At 46.6% G+C, this 17,355-nt stretch overlaps 1 protein-coding gene across 1 annotated transcript in view; it reads right to left on the reverse strand.

Moving 5' to 3' along the window:
- LOC108550969 (putative aminopeptidase W07G4.4) overlaps positions 1-17,015 on the reverse strand; it is a 59,630-nt gene extending 42,615 nt beyond the window's left edge. The window contains exon 1 of the mRNA XM_017904944.1: positions 16,826-17,015. The gene's annotated coding sequence lies outside the window, so the exon portion shown is untranslated. The remainder of the gene's footprint in view (positions 1-16,825) is intronic.
- Positions 17,016-17,355: the final 340 nt, after the last annotated feature.

Raw genomic sequence — 17,355 nt, forward strand, 5'->3', positions numbered from 1 at the left:
TATCGACATTTGTTTAAATTATATATATTTCCATCAATCTGGGCGCGCCGGTCACCAGTGGCCCCCGTGGTGCCATCGCCAAGTTGGGTGCCGGTCACCGGTGACCCCCATAGCATTCAACGTGTTAATAATTATAAAAATTAATTTTAAAAAATTAAAAATTGAAAACATAATAATTATAAAAAAAAATTTTAATATTTAATCCACCATCTGCATTACGCGTCATAAAAGACTTCGGGCCTCCATTAATTTCATACCGCCAAGAAATATAAAATATAATAAGAAGAGTAGTTGACCATAGCTTTATCTTTAAGTTAATAATTTAATAATCACATTGATTGCTCCTCTTTTCCTGCGCAAATTGATTTCTACGTGCCAGAACGCGTATTGAGATCTAGAGCAAGTTTTCATATACATATGTCCAGATCTACATATGGATTAATTAATTCAATTTATCGTATTATTTTATGGATTATTCTTTTTATGGTCTTTGCAAACTTTCAAAACAGAATTACGGCTGATTATTGATTAAAGCTATTCTCCCTGAACAAAGCGTTTATAAGCACGTCCCTCCGGTGTAACATTATGTATAATTTGTTTGCTTTTCATTTATACGTGAAATTTTATGTAAATGGACTACGGTCGGTTTACGAATAAAACAACAATAATAAAATATAATCAGAATCGAAAGTCCCTTTTGATTTATTAATCCGATCTTTACCACAATTTAGAGGTCGATTTTCCTTCGTTCCTCGCGTATCGTATTTCCCTTCTATCCCCCTCTTTTCGATCCACTAGCACACCGATCGTGTTCGATCTACGCGGAGAGAATGATCCATTTCTTAGCCTTGAACGAGAGAAATATTGAACTTCAGACGCGAAACGCTTCGATGATGTAACAGACACACGGTTCGCTGCGAGCTATTCAAACACGTTCTCTGTTCGCTATTTTTTCCTCTCCTCAAACCGGTTGTTAGCCGGTGAGAAACAATGGCCGCTTAATTATCGTCCGGAACGGGAGATTCTAACGTCTCGATCGACGCGTTTCGATCTCTCGAAGGAGCTTCTTAATTGAACGGGCCTCGTCCATTCGGAATTCTCTGGCCGAAAGTTTCCAGGCTTTCGTTTAACGTGCTAATTCCGGCCCGGTTGTTTGGACGGCTTGCGTCTTTAAGGCAGTCGGTTCATCTGCATTTCAGATCCCTCAGAACACCTGAACGAATATTAAAGTAGGACGTTTCGTTTCGCATTATCATCGCGAGATATCCCCGAACAGATACGAGCAGATAATACCAATATCACCTGAGTAATTCTTCGTTAATTCCGTATATCCGATTCGAGATCTCGCGAGATCAAAGCCGAGCGATCTACTGTACGTTGCAAGAAAGAAGCCATTTCGTTCGGTTGCGGGGCAAGAGGGGTATTCTACTTGCTCCGACTATACTCTTGTTAGCAATACCCACTCTTCTATGACACTCCCAAAATTACTATCTCCAAGTTCTTAACACGTTGACTACCACGGGGGTCACCTGTGACCAGCGACGCGGCCATTAGTAAAAATACATAATTAGAGTAATAATCGATACTGATCAATTTTTAAATAGTACCATCGTCACTATAACGGTTCGAAGAAATTAATACCATACAGAACATGCAAAAATAATTTTATTTATACAAAGAAAAGGTGAACCAAAACAGTCGGCACAATATGTCGACACTTTTTTAGTGCAATTCTTTGCTCTCATTTTTCCTAGTTTATTTGAATTATTTTCATAGCACACTTTCCAAAATCGCCTTACATTTCCCACACTTTCAGGTTTCTTTTTAAATTCGTGACGTTTTTTCCCTACGCAATTGCTCGATGAAATGCAATCTTCGTGATCAGAACATTTCACTAAATACATCGCTAACTTCCCTAGGGATTGACAGTAGACTTTTCGTTTGGACGGTGTGGATTCTAGAGACTGACAGCGAATTTTTCGTTTGATCATCATCGGTGCGTAAGACTGGCATTGTCATGGGTTAAATTATCAATGACAATTAATATATTGTAAAAATTTAATTCCCTCTGCTAAAGTAAATCTTTACACTTCCGTGGCTTTTTTCGACTGATCGTTTCTCGGTGATCACCTTTTTGCCTTTCTGGCATCCCCCACCTCATTATCTTCTGTTTATAATTTGTATATTTGTACATTGGCCGTGCCATTCTCACGGTCCAAACGACAAAGTGAAACAAAGTAATCTTCTGCTCATACTTTTCAGTATACTTGAGCGCTTGGTATCAAGTGTTCACTCGCTGCCGCCTGAGCGGAAAGTATAGCAAAATCGGCGCAGCACTCAACGTGTTAAACAATTGATAATAGCAAAAATGGTCTACAGCCCCACCACGAAAAATACATTAAACGCGATTAGACAACTCACCTTATCTGTTGTAAATAATATTTCGACATAATATGCATCGCGCAATAAAATATTCATGTTGGCGTCATGGGCAAACCACGTAAAATGCGCGTGGCAGTCAACGTGTTAACTTAGAATGTTTTGAAAGCACTACTACGCTTTGGGATGAGTCTACGCTCTTGCATCTATTTTCTGCGTTTGTCTCACTTTGTCTCTTTGCTTTCTTTGTCACATGGTGTTCTATGACCGGGTTAATAGGAAGGGATCAGTTTTACCAATAGGGGAAGCGTTTTATTCTACTTCTGCCATGATGTTAGAATAGTTGGGCTGGTGGGGATTCGGTCCTACAAGTTTCTCAGATGACTTCTTTCACGCAACGCAGAGTACCCCCGTTCAATCTTCACCGATCCCCCTTTCCTTGCGTAACGATCACACGGTAATTGCGTCCCCACGAGTCATCCACCGAAATTCCCCGCCGTCCTGACTCTACCGAGACGTCGAAAATCGGCCAAGGGACCCTGTTCGTCGGGTTCTCTTCGTCCCGTGTCCATCGACCAACCTTCTCTCTTCTCTCGAGAACGAGCTGACACGTCTAAACCGGGAAGACGATATGATCCCAGGCGTCAGTTTGCCCGAACGATTATCAACTTTCGTCGTACGATAAAAATAAACCGGATGATTCAGCGGATGACGTGTTCGCGTTCTTTAAAAGCCGTCTCGTGGAAGATAAGCGGCACGGTTGCGGACCTCGCAGTGATCGTCTTTGGGAACGAACATTCAGCGAAGGGTATCACGTGAGCGTGGAACTCACGAACTCGATCCGGGCGGGATCGAATGGGCTGAGGGCCGTTGCACGCGGCATTAACTCCGAAATTAGCGAGTTCCTCGTGAAATAGCCGGCCCCGCGGCCAGATCTAATCGGACCCGGCCCGAGAAGCCCGGTGTGCCACACTGTAATTTGCGGAGAGAATCGATGGATCGTGATTTAGGTGAAGTTTTTACCGTCTATCGTGGAGCGGAAGTTACGTCGGATAGGTGGACAAATTTGCCACCTGACAGGGGGATAAGGGAGGGTAAAGAGTAATTAATCCGGAGGACCGAATGGCTGTCCGTGTCGACGCGTAGAGTGTCTTCCCGAAAATGGTAAAACGTTGATTACCAGAATTTTAATTATACGAATGATCGATGCGTTTATTTCATAATGCGCGTTTCTATGTATGCGATTTAGAAATGCAAAGAAATTTCTCGCGATAAGTATTTATTACGGTTATCGCGTTTTAATAGCCCCTTCTTTATTAGGGTTTCATCATGTAAAATAAAGTCTACGAAACTTCGACTTCGTAGGTCTCTTATTAACCCTTTGACTGCTACGGGATTATTTTTATTATTCGAAGCATATAATGGTAAAATAATAATAAATTGGTGAAATAAGATAACATTCTTAACCACTGGAGCGTTTATCTTATTGGCAGTCATGGATGACCACCATCTGTACCTTGGTAACGCTTGACAATTGACTAACTGCCAATTTTCATTCAATTTTTACAATTGTAAGTAATCGAAGCGCTCCAGTCATTAATGACCACCATGGCGTGTCACAGGAGAAACCGTGATCGGTCATATATGACCAACATGGCAGTCAAAGTGTTAATATTTCAATGTACAAAGGACCGTTTCAGCTTTGAATACCTCGAAACATCATTTACATGGGACTTTCTTCCAAATAGAACCTCTATTACGATGATCAGAGTGGTCGATATTGGAAACAATGGATCATTCGACGCGTACTATGAAATTTGGAAATCTATATGCACAAATATTTTGCGCTTTTTTATTTTTTCATGGGCATCTATCAAATGTGCATTGGAAAGATGGTGACGGAAACGATTCTATTTCCTTATCAACTCTGAACAAATTCTCGACTTCCCATAAATAGAAGTTCCTATGCTATCTAAGTATCCCAGTCTAATGAGGCATGGCCTGCTAGAAAGCCTTACTGACGAGTCCACTAGCGTGCTCAGAACGAAACACGTCCCACCATTTTCCTTGGGTCCTTCTATCTGTTACCCTATAGTCTGCATAATGACCATGGGGATGATACCATGAGATAGCACCGTAGGAATTACAGGAACCCGAAGAGACAAGTAAGAGGGGACCCCATCGATATTTTACGTTTATTCATTTTCTCATGGGCACCTATCAAATGCGCATTGAAAAGATGGCGGCGGAAACGACTCTATTTCTCTATCAAGTCTGGTGGACGGAGAAGGGACCTCGCGAACGATTATCCAAAGTACCTTTTAATATCTTTCTCCTTACCCCCGGCTCTTTTCTATTTCACTCGCAGTTTATTTCGTTTGCAAGCACTCGTAAGAGCGATTCGATGTCCTTGAGCGAGCAATATCTCCGGCTATAGCTGCAGCCAGCTGCGGATATTGGACGCGAAAAGAAGCGGGATCGAACGCAAAGGGGTAACAAAAACTGGGAAATTACATCAATTGAATCGCCGGCCGGGACACGTTTAAATGGAACAGCGTGACAGATATTGTTGGCAAGGTTACAAATTCCAGCTACGGGGTCGGAATTAATCAAATCTCTTCTGCAAAGTCGAGCACGGAGGAAACGTTAAAACGTTCGAACCAATTAACTGCGAGCACGTGACCGTTGCTCAATATTCCGTTGTACGGTTTAATCTTCCGGAGATTAAACTGCCGAGTTAACGCGCGTCGAAAAGTTGCGGAGAGAAATACGCGGGGAAATCTGGCCACGAGAAAAAAGGATTTCCCTTCTGGCTCAGCTCTCTCTCTCTCTCTCTTCGCATTCGCGATCTTCCCAATCGTTCGCCGAAAATTTCCTAATTATCCGCGTCTCGCGATGCTCCCGACTCGACGACCACCCTGATTAACGAGGGAACCAGACGTTACCTGAACAGAGGTAGTTAAAGCAATAGCAGCTATCCGCGAGTTTCTCGAAGCTGTCACGTTATCGCGTAAATTTTCCCGAATATAGCACCACACAGGCCAGGTCACGTCGTGATATTCTCTGGATAAAACCACCTCCGATTCATCCCTTAATAATCACGCGCGAGACGGGACGCCGTCCACCACGCGTTATCGACGCTGCCTCTTCATCGGTCCACGAAATTACGAATAATAACTCATCCTTTACGAGACACGTAACGCGACACGTCGCTTTTCGATGTTGCCTCCGTGCTGGCAAACACGCTGGACATAGCTGTAAAATATACGCTTTTAGAGGAGTTAAACCTTGTTACGTCCGCTCGTCAGTCGCCATTCAGCAGCTGACGCCTCTCGTCCCTAGTTCTTTTTTCAGTCACGTCCCCGTCGCTCGTATCAGAATCTCTTCCGTATCGTAAAACCACCTCCGATCGATGCTATAGCGACACAGAGACAAGCTGCCGGTGATTCCCAGGCTTGATCTCAATCGAAACGCTTGATTACCGAGCACCTCTGACGATTGTTTACCACTCGACGCGATGATCGGTCTGCGAAATAAGCTCCCCTCGTCTCTCTTTGTCAGAGTAGTCGGAGATGCTTCGGGTCATCTTTCGATAAGACCCCTCTGTCTCCGGTGCTATGCTGTACTTCCTGCCTGGACGCTGAGGGCTCGCGGACTGGAACTGGAAGCTTTCGTCGGTGAAACGAACGTAGGATTTCTGCAGCGAAACGGAATCTTCGCCACGGTTTGTGGGAGAATACAGAGACGGGAGCAGGTGCGAAACTAATCACGCCACAATCACGCGAACGGAAGGAAAGAACAAAGGACAGCAGCGAGCCGGTTGCGCAACGCGCGCGATCAAATCCGCGCGTCGCGTGCCGCGTAAACCGTGTAATTGCAGTTTTGTCTGGACACAAGGTTGCTATTGTTCCCTCGTTTCCTCGATTCCGCATCCAACGACTTCTTCATTATTAGAGCAGACATCCTACAGCTCGAGCTAATCCTTAGCAAAATATCGAAAATTTTTAACACACGTACAGACAACTGTGCCTATAATTATGAAAGTGGTTCAAGTCATCGACTTAAGAGAAACGATTTTAGTATTTATTTCGTTTTGCATTCGTTTATATCACGATAAAATGTATTTATTTTCTACAAAACAGTGAAGAATTGAATCGCTGGATTGAGTTTGTAGCTTCATCGCAATTAATTTTATAATTTATGACGTATTTAAAGGCCGAAGATTTTAATGTTTTAGAAGCAAATGTAAGTGACTTAGACCACTTTTGTAATTATAAGCACAATTATGCATATGAATCTTCACCCCCAACCCCATCAACAAAACCCTGAGCTCCATATGGCTCCTTTTTACATCCACCCTCAAAGACCTTCCCGAGCCTAGGGAACAACAGTTTCCTGACTTGCAGATACCTAAGTCTCCTCAAAGTCATCCGAGCTAACCCCTAATAAAAAGATTAACTTTCCCCAAGACCAGTAAACAAATTTGCCGAATTATTTCAAACTTCCACCTCCATACACTCCCTCCAATCGACATGCTGCTAATAGGAAAAATCTCCGCTCCTCCCCCCAACTACTTACACGTCATATTAACCAATCAGAGGAACATCCGAATTTATAAAAGCACGAGAACACAGGACAGAAACAAATGGAAACTCGCACCGCAAACGCAGACACTCTTGTATTATATTTAACCCTTTCAGTGCCAACGATGATATATCATCGCGCATGCGATGGCGCCTTATTCTTCGCATTGCGAGACAGCTCTATTTCGAAATAAATTTATAAAATGTTATAATTTCATTGCAAAAGAATTTTAAAAATTGTTGTATGCATCATGGAGTTATCCTTTTGTTCTCAAAACCAGTATTAGTTATTTTATTACTAAAAATGATTGAAAATGTAATACTTATACTTCATACTACGTGACCTATATAAAACTGTGACCAAACGATGATTATTCCTATATTTATTTGTTAAGAATCAGGATTTATGGCAACGTCGCCATCTGTGTCTATTTGGTACATCAGGAATGACTATGGTCGGGCAAGCGGGAGACGTTGTGCTTTTGTTTTTTGATGATCGACGTCTCCAGTCTGTAAGAGTGCATGGTCCAGAATACATTACTATCTCACTACCAAATTATTCATTTTATTACCACATCCAACTTTCCACTGTAATATCCAACATTATTATTGCAAATATTGTTTGTAGAAGAGAAACTTGTTTCTACGCTTTCCATCGTGTTTTATACTGACGTTATTCGTACAATTTTCAATAAATATTGAAATACAATTGGCATTACATTATTCTCCCTTTCTTCCGTAATACGCTGCATTTCAAATTTTTCAAATATCATTCTTAGCTTCATTTTTATGAGCTTTTTCCCTAGACCTCAGTAAATTCGTCAAATTCGTCCGGTCGTCTTCGCATAGGCACTAAAAGGTTTAATAAAGTCTCATAATTCTCGTTAAACTAGTTTGCGTTTGTAAAAGGACGTGAACATGGTCCGCTACCCTCCTCTGAAACAAAAGTTCGGACGAAACACGACTTCCATGCTGGAATCTTCTTTTCTTTCGATCTTACGATCGTTGGAGCGACCGATTCCTCCATAGTGGCCAAGAAACGGGGGAGAAATTGAAGAACTCTTCTGATATAATGCCAACCGCGATCTTCGCGCCATTCTTTGTTCACGTTGATGAATCGTTGTGCCAGGTACCCGGATAGCTCTGTCTCGCGCAAAACTGCCGGAGACGTGGCACGTGTGTCTTGAAAGGGGTGGCTGAGTTAAGGCGTCTGCCGCGGAGGGTTGGATGGAACTGCGTGCGGGATATGGATGACCCGATCGGAGTAATTAGAACGAGGTGTTATCGACAATGGCGAAGATGGGTAACACGCGTGTCTGAGTCTCGGGCGAGTTACGATATAGCTCGTACAACCGTGTAAAACGTCTCGTTTGTCTCCGCGAGGGCGTAAAGGGTGGACAGGGATATATCTGCAGGGCCGCGTAAAATTTAGACGATCAAATATATTCGAGGGAATTTACGCGGTCTGCGTTTTAAATAAATTACAATGGCCGACGGGCTAATGCCGGCGAAAAGTACGGTAACGCTGGTGAATTTTGGAGATCCAATTAGGAGGAGACGATATCGTCAGGGAAATTGGGATACCGACGCAATTAGCAGATGAGTGTAGCACGGACGTGGGGTTCACGCGTCCGCACGCGATATGCTTTCTAAAATCGAGGAAAATACGGTGTGTGTCTTGCACTGTTTGTGTTCCGAAAGTAATTTCGAGTGCCTGGCCGTGCGAGGAAACGTGGAAACACAGTGAACGCGAGGATAACTCGAGGTGTCCGAGCGGGCTGGAACAGGGACGGGCGGAATTTTCGGGTAAATTACAGCGGAGAAACGTGGAATTTTCGGGTGTCCACGTACGCGACGAGTGCCTTTCAACGAGCACTTCATTAATTAGTCCCGCAGCTCCGCCAATTAGATCGACGATAAATAACCCCGAGACCAAAGTTATACGTTCGACGAAAGACGAAGGTCGATTCGATCCTGGAAGCCCGCCTCTGTCGGCAGTTTAAATCGACCAGTTAAATTCGAAATTGCCGCAGATATGAAATGGAAAATAGCACGCCCGTTCCACGGACCAGACGTACATTTTGCGGCCGGGAATTTGTTTCCGCTTCAACTTAATTAAACTTCTTAATGGTATTCTAAGTCCGTCCACGACCGAAGCTTTCCTTTAACTCGCGTCCATTCTTGCCCGCGAGATTAACCGTCCCCCGTTCGATGAACGGAAAGCGAGACGAGAGGATTCGGACAGAAATTTCGCGAGGGAAAAAGGGACCGGTCGAATGCGGACCGGTTTCGCGCACATTTAGACGCGTTCCCCGATCAATCACGCTCCGTTTTTACATACACGTGCGTACTAAAAATCAACGCTCATTCACCGTACGAGTCGGTGTTATTTTTAACTGACCGTATTTCCGTTTGCGTAACCAACTATTTATCGTTCGCGGCTGTGTACTCTTCGCAGCGCGAGCGCGCCGAGAGTCAAGAACAACAGAAAAATCGGCGATTGTTCCACGCCGTTTGTACAGCTGCTGCGCGTCTCTGCGATCGACCCCCGAGACAATTACGGAAATGAGCAGATTGCGGGGAAAAACACTCGAAACATCGGTGTAAGAGAGAAAGAGAATTATTTCATTTCGTCGCGATAACGCGCGCGCGCGTTGGCGGATCCGCTCGCGGTTAGCAAGCCGTGTGTCGCGGACGACGAGAAGGCTGGATATATTTTACGACCACGTTTCTTCGTACCCCTTTTATTCGCCTGTTTGCAATTTCGACTCGCGTATTTACGCAAGGCCGTTGAAAGCTATTCCGAGAGGATTGAGCCATCGCTCGGCGCTGAACGGAGCCGATCGATCGGAGTGGCCACACGGCGAAGGAAGAATTTAACAGTTCGTCGTAATTTCCTTTGTGCGCCACGTGGACGAGACGATCCACGAGTCACGGCACGTACGCTCCACTTGCGATTTCGATATCCCGTTACGAGCGCAAATATTTGCCTGTAAACGCTTCCCCCGCTGACTGGCCGCCGCTGTTTCCGCTTTGTGCTCGCTACATTTCGAACGCGAGACTCGTTGACCGGCTGGCTGACCCTCCAGTCTCGACAAGAATCCGTTTTTCGTCGAGCATGTTTACCAGCCAGAGCCCGATACTCTCTCGTCCCTTTCTCAACCCTTTCTCCTCGGAATCGCGACAGCTAGGGGTAGTTTACGATAGTCCCTCGAGCAAACTCGAGAGGTCTCCGGTATCCAGGATGGTCCACGAACAGTGTGTCCAAACGGGTGATTCTTGGATCCTCCAATTATTTCGAGAGCCGAAGGAGCTCTGCGCAGGAGGGTAAGACAGCGGAAAAGTGTCGCGTTAAAAGTGTTTTCGCGGCCCTTCATCCCTGCCAAGCTTCCGGATACGAGTCTCGGTAAGCGTCGTCGGTGTTTTTCCAAGCGAAGGACACAACTGCCACCAGCCTGGAAGCGTGTTTTTCGGTAAACAACCGGCCAGCATCCACCTCGAAGCCTTCACACAGCCCGTCTGCGAGAACCGGCGCGGCGAGTTCCTTTCAACGAGCGGGACAAGAAGCGCGAGAAGGACTTCTTCCGTCCGTGTTCCAATTAAGGGGCCGAGCAACGCCACGGGCCGGGATTTTGCGACAAGCACGAGGACGAGACTTAGCGCGAATTAAACGAGCGCGACACGCGGGCCTGTCAACCACCGGCGATTAATCACCGGCATCGCGAAAGAAGCGAGCGGAAACCGGGGCCAAAAGAATTCGCCTCTGTCCGCGAGGATTCGTGGAAACCCGGCTGGAAACTGGCAGCGAGCGGACAGACAGAGTTCCAGCGAGCTGCAGCGAGTTCCTCGCCCGCAGAGCCGCCATCTTTGAGCATCCGACGGCCAGATTCTTCGCCAACTCGAGTCCGTCTCCCTCTTTCACGCGACGAAACGGGAATGCGAGGACGCGAGCTCGCGAGATGGAATTCTCGGAGGGTAAGGGGGATAGGGGAGACAGTAGTGGGTGGTGGAAAATTTGGAAACGCATCGAGGGATTTTTGCGAAGGAAACTCGTGGCCGGTGAACGTAGGTCGTCGAAGCCGTCGCGTGGGGAAAAGCAAGCGTTGAAATAAATCTAGGAAATTTACTGCGTGGCTTGAAAGGGCCTAGATGTAGCGGGAGAATTTTCCCCCCTGTGGAAGAAAACTCAAAAAATTCGAGAAGACAAGTACCCTGTCAAACGTGCGCCCCCTTGGGTATTTCTAAAATAAATCCCTCAACCTCTACACGGCGAGTTTTATTTTGCCCACGCTTTAATTTCTATCCAGCTCCTTCTAATTCAACGGAAAGCGAGGGGGGCGAAGAAAAGAAGAAGGCGAGGCTGGGAACGGCGTCCGCGCATTAGGGACTTTCCGATGGCGTCAGATGCTCGTTGCCTCTCGTTTTTATGGGCGATTATCGCGGAAAGTTTCGGGGACGGGCACGCTGTTCGCCTTCCCGCTCGAACCCGATGGAAAAAAGCGGCCGCGAAGAGTATGGGTATTAAAGAGACTCTGTTTCTTTACGACCGAGTCGGAGAACCGGGAATCTTTACGGTCTCAAATTTCTCTAATCTCCGCGAACACGTTCCGAGGCAAAAAGTCCATTAAGACGGGGAAGAAAAGTCGAGAACTTTGCAATCTTTATTCCCGCTTTCTCGCCGCTCTCAAATTCCGGTTAAGACGTCGGCGAAATTAATAGACCCCTCCGAATCCGCTCCGAGGTCGGCGACGGCCAACGGAAACCCTTGCAAATGGCGGCGCTCGGGCACCGCCACGGAGTTTCGATCTAGACCCCGTAGCTGAAAATCGTGGTTAGTGGTGCAGGAACGTATCCCTACTGGCGAAAAAGAAAGGCATTTTTGCATTCGTAGCGACGTCGAGGGTCCAGAATCAATGGGGGGCTGGTTGATGTCTTTACGAGCACCCCCATGACTCGCGGACGCGTGGACCAGGGCTGGAAAACGCGCAGCCAGTTTGTTGGCGACCCATGTGCGATTTGGATCATTTTCTGAAGAGTGATACGGTTTTCTCGGCATAGTCCCCCCAGTGCATAGTAAACCTCGATGAAATCCGACATATTTTTGTTTATTAACCCCCCACGATAAGATTTCAGAGATTTAGAAAGTGGAGGGGTTCTTGGTACTACTGGTGTGTCATGGGTCCACAAACTCTGACAAAATTCGATACAGTGTTCTCCGCTTATTTAACACTAGAACTACCGATCTTTAATAGGTACCTAACTATAACCTGCACAGATTATAGTAATTTCAGCGACACGATGAATACGAGTGAATATATTGATCACAGTTCTTTCTAAACCCTTTGCACTCGGCGAATTTTTCGTTACAGAAAGATAGTAATTCGAAGACTTTCTGCCATAAAGTTGACGATATTTTTAAGACGGTAAATAAGAAATCGTACGCAAATTCAAACGTTAGAATTATTTTACTTCGACATTCCACGCATCGTTGGATAATTTTAAATTTAATATATTAATTAACATCCGTCTTTAGAATCTGTTTAAATGATGACTGAGAGGCGTTTCTCGAGTGCGAAGGGTTAATACGAGTCGGTACCAATTTTATTCTTAAAGCAGGTGTATGTGTTCGGTGATTGCAAAAAGGAAAATTCTGGGACCAGTCGTTTTCACTGGGTTGGTAGTTCTAGCGTTAATCCTCCACGATATCCCTTTACTGGCGAAGACCAAACCATTTCTCTCGCGGGACCAACAGCCAGGGTCTCGGGAACACCATGGGACCTCCACGATATCCCTTCACTGGCGAAGACCAAACCATTTCTCTCGCGGGACCAACAGCCAGGGTCTCGGGAACACCATGGGAAGTTCGATTCCTCGAAACCTGTTTCCCGATCCGCGCGCGTGTTCCCGAAGCGGTAAACAAGACTACGCAAGGTGAGAGCCTGTTTCGCGGGCCTGTACCTACGACTATTTTTACCCTCGACACGCAGGCCCGTTTGGCGACGATCTTGAACCTCGATTGTCCGTCGCCTCGCTTCTCCTAGTCGTTTTTCACGCGCAACCTTCGATCCGCGTCGAAGGTGTAAGTTTTTCGAAGCACGATCGAGCGGAACTTCGCATTCGTCGTGATTCTACGAGGCAAACTTTCCCGCTTCCTAATCGACGAGCCTCGAGTTTACCCCTGGCGTTAAATTATCCGCGCCGTGACGCGGCCACGTCGTCGAAATTGAGACTAATGGCGCCGCGCCGAAACTTATATTTCGCCTTTTCGACGGCGCCGAGTTCCCTTAATGCGGATAGAGACGTTCGCTCGACGGGGGTGGAGGAGGCTCCGCTGATCCGGAAAACCGTGTGACGAGGGTGCTTCTTCCACGGGATGCGCATGTTCGGTCTCGCGATAGACAATCGCGCGACAGGAATAATCCACGTGGCCTCAAATCGGCGCGTTCTGCGCCAGCTAATAGCTAATATCCGAGCGTTTCCTCTCGGAATTCGCATGTACCAATCGAACGAATCTGCAAGTATAATGAGGTCCGTGGGTTCGTTTCGTGTCTCGAACACGCGTGATCCAACCGCGTGCTCGATCATGCCCGATCTTCGGGACGCGGAGTAAAGGAAAATCGAGGAAAAAAAATTGGACGTTGAGCGAAAATATGTTTAACTCTTTGCAGCTCGGGATTTCAGATAATAAGTATTGCAGTATTGATTAAAAAATTAGCAAAAATATTGAAAGCTTATTTTCAGTATATATTGTATATCCCATAAGCACTGAACACTATCTATCAGGGATGAACTAGTAATTTCTAAATTTTTAATCAGAAACTTCGCATTCGTCGTTATCATTTTCCTCACTTCTCTACGAATCAGGTCCAACTCAGGTACAAGCAATTTTTCAACATCTCCCTGTATTCCATTTTTTAATTCTTTACGACACGAGATTTCAGATATTAAAATAATCCCATGTTGCATAGAAATTTTATTTTGTTTTAAATCAAAGGAAATTGGTATATTTTTACTAATAAAGGAATCGCACAATGTAAAATCATTAAAAAAAAATAATAATTTAATTGAATTTGTCGTTATAGGGTGGGACTGAAATAGTTCCACTGTGTCCCATGTCGAATGTTTCCAACATAAGCGAATTTACCAATTGCTTCAATTAAATAAAACGAAATATAAACCTACGAGCATGCAGCTATTATAATATTTCCCACGGTGCATCAAAAAGGTGAGACACTTTTGATCTCAGCGTGTCCCAAAGAGTTAAGACGTTGCGAAACGAGTTAGAATATGAATTAATTCCTTGATCGTACGATGTCTCGTACACGTACGTCACGGGACAAATGAATTTGCAACGAGAATAACGTATTTATACGCGTTAACGTGCTCAGTGAAATACCTATTCCTGATTCACCGGACAAATCAGCTGTCAATTTCTTTGTGAACTGCATTAATCACGAGGTGATATATCGACATTTCTCGTATTGAATAGTAGCCATGTTCTTTCGAATGAAAAAAGATGTTACTTAAGTTCGACTTTTAACCTTTCATAATTATCAAACGCGTTTGTATAATTCCCATCTGCACGCGTCATCGTGTACATCAAGGCCACTGCTTTCTATGGAAAAATAAGAAATTCTATTCCTCGACCAATGCATTACCTACCCGCCATATTGTCATTACGATCCACGACAAATAAATCTTCGTTACATCATTCTACCAGTTACACGTCTGTAATGTGATTATAAAATTGCTCGTAAAATTGGAATGGGCTTTCAACGACGAGCAGTAATGGCTCGACGGGTATTAAAATTGCAGTATCAAGTCGGTTCGAAAATTGTTTACGACGCGAGAGTAGCAAGAATAAGCAGTAAGACGAACGTCCCGAACGTGAAGAGATTGAAAGATTTTTCGAAGAAGCAGTGCCTCTGTTTAAATATCCTAAGAGAAAATGTCGGAGAAAGACGGAGACTCACCTCTGAAGTCCTCTTATTACAAGTTCACCGATGTTTCCTCGCGCCGGCTCCTCTCATTCCCAAGGAGGTTCAGCATCAATTCAACTCGGGGCTCTCGGAAAGTCGCTGGAAACTCGGCGAAACAACGTCCCGCGGCGGTCGGCAGGCTTCTAACACCGGAACAGAAAGAAAACCGATTCCGTCACGCCTTCGATCGATCGTTCGTATCGATTGCGCGCAACAACGCCAGCGACCTTAATTCTCCTTCCGACCGCCACCGATCCGCGTTCACCTGCGGCCAATCGTCCGCGTAGACTCTGACAGGACAGAACTCTCGGGAAAACTGGGGAAAACAGTGGGAAAGTGGCGCTCGGGACGATGCTCGAGCGACTCGACGCGGTCCGGCTGGTACCCCGACGTAAACTGCGACCTTCGCGAACTTGGTCCCGCTTGTGCATTTCGGCCGGATTAGGCGCGTTGCATCAGCCCGGCGTCGAATTCTGCCTTATACGTGGGAGGAACGAAGCGAAGGACGGAGCGCAGAAAGCGGAGGCAAAGGAGGAGAGGAGGCCGAGAGCAGAGAGCGACGAACGCGGAGAGGACAAAGCGAAACAAATAGACGAGACGGTAGGCGAGCACGAGGGGATCGGCTGCAGCTGAAATAGAAGAAGAAGGCGAAACTGGACTCGTTCCTGTTAATTCGCTTAAACAGCCGCGCTCGACTAGTTCGTTAGCTCGATCGAATCGCGTCGCGACGACCTCGCGCGCCGCTTTGCCAGCCTCGTCGTCGTCGTCGTCCTCTCCGACGGAAACGCCACGGAGTATTTATCGGGAAACGCTTTTAGCCACGGCCCGTGGTTATTTTCAAAGGTAACAAAGGACTCTGTTTAACCGGAGGCGCGCCGAGTCGTGGAAAAATCTTCGCTTCGCGCTGCTGCTCGTCGATCCCTGTCCCGGCCTTGAAAAATCCCCCCGATTTCCCGGATAAGCAACGAGCCAGACTTCTCGTCTCGGGAACGCCGAGAGTTTGCTCGCGGACTGCGTTTCAATCGCCGATTCCCATTAAGCTAATGGGATCGCCGTTTCCGACTCGCTTCCGGATCGCAAGAAACGAACTTTGGTCGTACTTCGTTGCTCCGGAGAGGTGTCGAAGCGTTTCACGCGCTCGATCGTTCGAGAAGATTCCATCTGCTTAAGCTTCTTACTTCGTTCCTCGTTCGCGAAAATACGGAGTCTAATGCTCCCTCTCTCTCCCTCGCACTGCTGCACACGGAACCTTCGTTTCTCCACGCCCGGCCATTTTGGTCCACGATTAGCCGGGAGATTTCTCGAGCTTCGACGGCTCGGTGTGTACGCGTGTACGTGTAGGTACTAGGGAACCGTTGACGGGCATTAATTACCCGGTAGCAAGCAATTCGAGGGAAAATGGCGCGGGACCAGAGCAATAATCCTTACCGATCGGGAAATTTATGAACGCGTGGTCGATAAGTCGGTTTATCTTCGGCGCGAGCGCGTCATCGGCGAGTCTTTGGTGCGTGGCCACGGTCGCAACGGGTTGCCAGAAACTGCGATGTTATCGAATCATCGCTACTCCGTACGCGAACTTCGGCAGCCTGCTCTAGCCGCTGTCAAGCGGATTTACGAGCCGACGAGACGTTAAACGCGGCCGAGTCATCGCGTGTTTTCGCAGCTGCGTATAAAATGGCCGTGCGAACCGATCAAGAAACGCGGAAGTTGGAGGGATTCGACTCGGTTGTTACACTCGGGCCTTCATCCTCGCGCAGCCACTCTTTATAGTACATTCGTCGAATGCGTCCGACTCGGCCTCTACGCGCTCGACGAAACGCGACCAAGGTCTGCGAAGATGATCCGCGCGCCAAGTCTGATCGGACGAAACGGACGGTTACGTACCTACGAATTCGCGAGCGTGTCCAGCCGATGGAAACTTAATACGAAGAGCATCGAAACTGGTGGAAACGGAGAAGCGCGCGCGGGCCTCGGGTAGGCAGGTGAATCGATAAACGTTGCAACAGATCGTCTCCACTTCGTGGTGGGACGACGTTCCGTACCGATAGTCGCAAGACGTGCGTCGTGGTCAGTCGTCGACGTAATACTGGGAAGCCGAGAGAGTTCGGTTGGTATATTTAAAAAGCAGAAACGTAGAGTGGCGTTCGCGGCCGAATGGCTGACAGGCTGGCACACACGGTGCCATACCGTTGGCACCAGCCGCTCCGTGCACATGCTCCCGGCGTGAGTATCGTTTCTTTCACCGGAACAAGTTAAAAATAAAAGTCTCTCTCACCCGATGCCCATCTCCTCGCGTCTTTTCTCCTTTCCACCCCGTTCGCATCCGCGTTTACCTCGCTCGATAAACAGTTCGATAAATAGATCGATAAACGCTCGGACAAACAGCCCGATACGAGTCGCAGCGACAACGTCGA

Source organism: Eufriesea mexicana, unplaced genomic scaffold (genome assembly GCF_001483705.2).
Source record: "Eufriesea mexicana isolate 0111107269 unplaced genomic scaffold, ASM148370v2 scaffold3527, whole genome shotgun sequence".
Taxonomy (NCBI): Eukaryota; Metazoa; Arthropoda; class Insecta; order Hymenoptera; family Apidae; genus Eufriesea; species Eufriesea mexicana.